The sequence below is a fragment of the Astyanax mexicanus genome, chromosome 18 (assembly GCF_023375975.1).
Source record: "Astyanax mexicanus isolate ESR-SI-001 chromosome 18, AstMex3_surface, whole genome shotgun sequence".
NCBI lineage: Eukaryota > Metazoa > Chordata > Actinopteri > Characiformes > Acestrorhamphidae > Astyanax > Astyanax mexicanus.
The window spans coordinates 26,990,524-26,996,713 of NC_064425.1; positions in this window are offsets into that span (position 1 = coordinate 26,990,524).

The window sequence follows — 6,190 nt, forward strand, 5'->3', positions numbered from 1 at the left end:
ATGTCCAACTCTAAAACTGTGGAAACTGCATCCCTGACCTCTCTCCAATAAGGGGTTATCACTGGGCAGGACCAGAAAATGTGCGTATGGCCAGCATTTTTTTCACCACAGTTTCTCCAGCAAGCTGGGCTTCTCTTTGTTTGCTTCCAGGTTTGTTTGGGGGATATGAAAAAACGGATAATAGATTTCCAACCAAATTCCCTCCATGACCTTGCCAATGTTGTTCTAGGTTGGGAATTGCAAATCTTTCCCCATTCCTCCTCTGTAATGTTCATTTCAAGTTCTTTTTCCCAGCGTTTTTTTTAATATAGCTGGTTGAAGTTTTCATGGAAGACAAGATAGCCCCATGTATTTTAGCAATCATTCTGTCCAGATTTCCTTTTTTATAAACATCAACAAAAATCTTTACCAAAGGTGACACATCCTTATCTAACTTTCGAACTTCTGTTGCAAAGTAACTTCTAATCTGTAAATACCTGAAGAAGTCTTGTTTTTCCAAATTAAATTCTAATTTTAAGTCTTCAAAGCATTTTAAAGTATCCTTCTGCATCATAGCGCATAATGATGTAATACCTTTAGTAGCCCAATGCTTAAATCTTTCATCTTGCTGGGCAGGTTTAAAATGTATGTCATATCCTGGCCAAGAAAGCCTTTTTATGTCTCTATGTAGTTTATATTTAATTATCATATCTGACCAAATCTTAAGTGGGACCCCAACCCATTGACTCTGTTGTTGTTCTAAAGATTTTATCATGTTTATACTACTCAGAACTGATTGCAGTGGAAAACCTAGTGAATCGGTCTCAATGTCTTTCCATTTGGCCTTATATATAGGGCTACACCAGCATACTATAAATCTCAACTGGGCGGCTACAAAATAATTCTTTAAGATAGGTAAGGCCATTCCTCCACTATCCTTTGGAAGTTGTATATTTGACCCTAGATTTTTTCGCATTCCAGATAAATGTGGCAATTTGCTTATCCCACCTTTTAAATTGGCATTCTGGAATTTCTACTGGTAGAGATTGAAAGAGATACAGTAACCTTGGCAGAATATTCATCTTAACCGCCTCAATTCTACTACTGAGATCCAAGGGTAACAAGGACCATCTACTCAAATCCTCTTTTATTTTAGCAATAATCGGGGTATAATTTATTTTATATATATCTCCTAAGTCTTTTGGTAAATTAATTCCTAAATATCTAATTTGTGAGGAAGTCCAACTAAAATTAAATTTGGATTGGTAGATTTGTGTTAATGTACAATTATATAATAGAGCTTGAGTTTTATGCTCATTGATAACATAACCTGAACAGGATCCAAAATATTTTAGAAAATCCATAAGAATTGGTATGCTAATTTCTGGGTCCTGCAAGAACAGAAGTACATCATCTGCATACATACATATTTTATGTTCCACCTTACCTATATGAATTCCCCTCAGATCTTTATTCTGTCTTATTGCTTGGGCCAGAGGTTCAATGTATAAGGCAAATAGTGAAGGGGATAAAACACATCCCTGGCGTGTGCCTCTTTCTAACTGAAGTCTTTTTGAGAAATGGCCATTAATCTTAACTATAGCAGAGGGCGATGAATACAGAGTTTGAATGCTTTTTAGACTTGCCTCATTGAATCCAAATTTCTCTAAAACTTGATAAAGATAGTCCCACCCAACTGAGTCAAATGCCTTTTCAGCATCAAGGCTAAGTACCACAGCCTTTAACTTCCTTTGATTAATAGAGTCTAAAATATGCAATGACCTTCTTATGTTGTCCTGTGCTTGTCTATTTTGTATGAAACCCGACTGATCATTATCTATTAAATCTGGTAATATTCTTTGCAGCCTTTTGGCTAAAATAGAAGCGTATAATTTATAATCTACGTTTAAGACCGAAATCGGTCTATAGTTGGCTACATCTATTTTATCCTTACCTTCCTTCGGTATTACAGATATCATTGCCTCATTCCATGAGGGGGGGGATTCTGCTTTTTCTAGGACCCAATTGAAGCATCTAAGTAACAGAGGAGTTAATTGTTCTTTAAAAGTTTTATACCACTCCGAGGGGAAACCATCTGTTCCAGATGATTTATTACCTTTCAGATTACTAATAGCCTCTAAAAGTTCCTCAGGTGAGATTTCTGATGTTAAAAAAGAATTTTGTTCTTCGTCAATAGTTGGAAGGTCTATAGAGTCCAGGAAACTCCTCATCTTATCAATGCCTGCATTCTCTGGTTGGGTATATAATTTCTGATAATATCGCTCAAATGCCATTAAAATCTCTTCAGGTTTAGACGTTATTTTCTTTGTTATTGGTTCTTTTATCTTTAATATATTATTTAATGACTGTTGTTTCCTGAGTTTCCAGGCCAACATTTTAGTAGCTTTTGGACCCTGCTCATAATATCTTTGCCTGGTAAATCTGTACTTTTTTTCAATCTCATCCTCGTAAATTTGATTAATTTCTTGTCTTACTTTTTTACTTCCAGGAGTAATTTAGAATCTTTGGTTTGACTATGTTCCCTTTCCAAATGTTTTAATGTAGTTTGCAGTTCATTCATTTTAGCCAATCTCAGCTTTTTTATTGTTGACATCCTCATTATTATTTTTCCTCTGAGCACAGCCTTTGCAGCATCCCATAATATTGTGGGTGAGACCTCCCCACTATCATTTTGCTCCAAATATACTTCTATCTCATCCTTAATAAATGATATAAATGATGATTCATTTAATATGCCTACATTCAGTCGCCATAGATGATTTTTAGCTGGGCTGTCAAGAGAAAGTGTAAGGTAAATTGGACTATGGTCCGACAAGTCCCTCTGACCTATTGTACATCCTTTAACCCTCCATCTATCCACACCAAACATAAAAAAATAGTCCAATCTGGAGTATTCCTGATATCGTGTAGAGTAAAATGTATAATCTCTTTTTGAATAATTGACATCTCGCCATATATCTATCAGTCCTAGCTCTTGGGTTATTTTCCTAATCCTCGACATTTTCAATGGCTTACTCCTCTGTTTATTTGTACTATCAAGTTTCGGATTTAATGTTACATTGAAGTCCCCCCCACATACTAGTATTCCTGATGCCTCAGTAGCGATCAAGTTGAATACTCTGCCATATAAGGCCCACTGTTCATCTGGAGGAGCATATACATTACAAAGGGTTACCTCATTATTGTCAATTTTTCCTTTTACCATAACGTATCGCCCTTCTTTATCTTTGGATACCGAAATACATTCAAAATTGACCGAGTTTGAAATTAACGTTGCCACTCCCCGTCTGCCTTGCTTAAAGGAAGAGAAAAAGTATTTCTATAACCAAATTTTTTAAATTTTTCATGTTCACTATCAATTAAATGTGTCTCTTGGATCATAATTACATCAATCTTTTCCTTCTTCATTTTAGCTAATATTTTTGCTCTCTTTATGGGACTGTTTAAACCATTAACATTCATTGATATTATCTTAAGTTGACGATGCATGTCCTCTAAAAATAAGAATCAAATATTTAAAGTTACCTGCGAAAAGTGCCATGAACAGAACATTTTTAAATTCAAACAAAATCTGAAAAGTAAATACACAAAACAATGAGATTTCCAATGTCAACTGACCATCGTGGTCTCTTGCCTCTGAGAGAGAAGTCCACAGAGAGGACCCCCTACAAGAGTGGTTGTGTAGGAAAAACACTCCTACAAGCTAACCAATGTTAAGAAACTCCCCAAACGACGACTTAGTATATCAAAATAAATACCAGGATTAAGCCTTAAACTTTGTACTTCTGCGGAAAACCTTTTACGGCTTATGACGGAATCTTAGTTGAGTATTTAACACTTAATTATCATGTGGGTCCCGTCGGAAGCCTCTCAATTTTTCTCGAATAGTTGCTTCATGCAGGTCGTGGTTACCCTGCTGTACTCCTTGCTGGTGTACTGAACGGCGCTGTGACTTTTTCCCGTCCACAGTGGACCAGGGGAGAAGCTTTTCAAGTTTATTTTGTAAAGACTGAGGCTGTGTTTTTACCCGGTAACCCGACTGGACCCCTCTGTTTTCCAGGTCTTTTGCCGCTTCGTCTGCACTTTCGTATGTGGTCGCCCCATCTTCCCAGAAAACCCTCATACGTGCGGGGAAAGGAGTCTGAAAACGGATCCCCTTCCCTTTCAGCGCTTTTCTAATAAGGGTGTATTCTTGCCTTTTCTTTAAGACCTCCTTGGCGTAATCATGGTCGAAATATATGCGTTGGTTCTGATAGTGGAGTGGTTTTCTCCATGCTTCCCTCAGAACTCTTTCTTTCACTGTGTACTGGAGAAACCCGACCACGATTGATCTCGGAGGGGCACTTTGGGGCGGCCTTGGTGCTAAAGCCCGGTGAGCTCTCTGGATACCTAGCGGGGTCTCAGCTCCCTCCAGCAGCGTCGACAGGAACTCCTCCAGAAAAGCCTGTACAGAGGAACCTTCAGCCCCCTCCGGTATTCCAGATATGAGGATGTTATTTCGCCTCGGAAATCCCTCCAGGTCAGTTAGCCTGCTCTGTAGGACTCTCTGCTCTTTTAGCGTATGTAGCAATGCTTCTTTAGCCGCTACGTTCCATGTCTCGGCTTCGCCAATACGTTGTTCCGCCTTGGATATTCTCGCGGAGGCTTCCTGGATTGCCTCCGTGGTCTCATTTAACTTCTGAGAGATATCCTTCTGTATTTCCAGCAGTTCCGCTCGCATATCTTTCTTGAGTTCATCTCTGAAGACGGTGAGTGCTTCACGAAGTTCACTGCTAATCACCTCCTTCATCATTCCCCTTAAGGGCTCCTCTGTTAGCTGCTGCGCGCTAGCTCCCACCTTAGCCTTCTCCTCCATCCGAGTATTTGTGTCTTCACTCACCGTCTTAGGATTTTGCTTCGAGGTGCTCTTTCCTTTATTTCCCCCCGACATTTTGCACGTTTACTCTTCTCTTTTATCTTCGCTTAATTTCTATATTTCAGGGGGGAAAAACACCCGTCGCTTGGGAGCTCTTTCTTTATGCTGCCATCTTAGATCCCGCCCGACCGGAAACCCCCTACCTGACAGTTTTTAAAACTGCCGGCATACTGTCAGCAAGCCCCCTGACAGTTTTTAGTAGTGCCGGCGTACTGTCAGGAAGCTACCTGACAGTTTTTAAAACTGCCGGCATACTGTCAGCAAGCCCCCTGACAGTTTTTAGTAGTGCCGGCGTACTGTCAGCTAGTCCCCTGACAGTTTTTAATAGTGCCGGCGTACTGTCAGGAAGCTACCTGACAGTTTTTAAAACTGCCGGCATACTTTCAGGAAGCTACCTGACAGTTTTTAGTAGTGCCCGCGTACTTTCAGGAAGCTACCTGACAGTTTTTAATACTGCCGGCGTACTGTCAGCTAGCCCCCTGACAGTTTTTAGTAGTGCCGGCGTACTGTCAGGAAGCCCCCTGACAGTTTTTAATAGTGCCGGCGTACTGTCAGGAAGCTACCTGACAGTTTTTAATACTGCCGGCGTACTGTCAGCTAGCCCCCTGACAGTTTTTAGTAGTGCCGGCGTACTGTCAGGAAGCTCCCTGACAGTTTTTAATACTGCCGGCGTACTGTCAGGAAGCCCCCTGACAGTTTTTAATAGTGCCGGCGTACTGTCAGGAAGCTACCTGACAGTTTTTAAAACTGCCGGCATACTGTCAGCAAGCCCCCTGACAGTTTTTAGTAGTGCCGGCGTACTGTCAGGAAGCCCCCTGACAGTTTTTAATAGTGCCGGCGTACTGTCAGGAAGCTACCTGACAGTTTTTAATACTGCCGGCGTACTGTCAGCTAGCCCCCTGACAGTTTTTAGTAGTGCCGGCGTACTGTCAGGAAGCTCCCTGACAGTTTTTAATACTGCCGGCGTACTGTCAGGAAGCCCCCTGACAGTTTTTAATAGTGCCGGCGTACTGTCAGGAAGCTACCTGACAGTTTTTAAAACTGCCGGCATACTGTCAGCAAGCCCCCTGACAGTTTTTAGTAGTGCCGGCGTACTTTCAGGAAGCTACCTGACAGTTTTTAATACTGCCGGCGTACTGTCAGCTAGCCTCCTGACAGTTTTTAGTAGTGCCGGCGTACTGTCAGGAAGCTCCCTGACAGTTTTTAATACTGTCAGAGCAGATTTTTAAAACTTGTCTTATGAATAAGCTAATTTGAAATAGTTTTTTTTGTGGG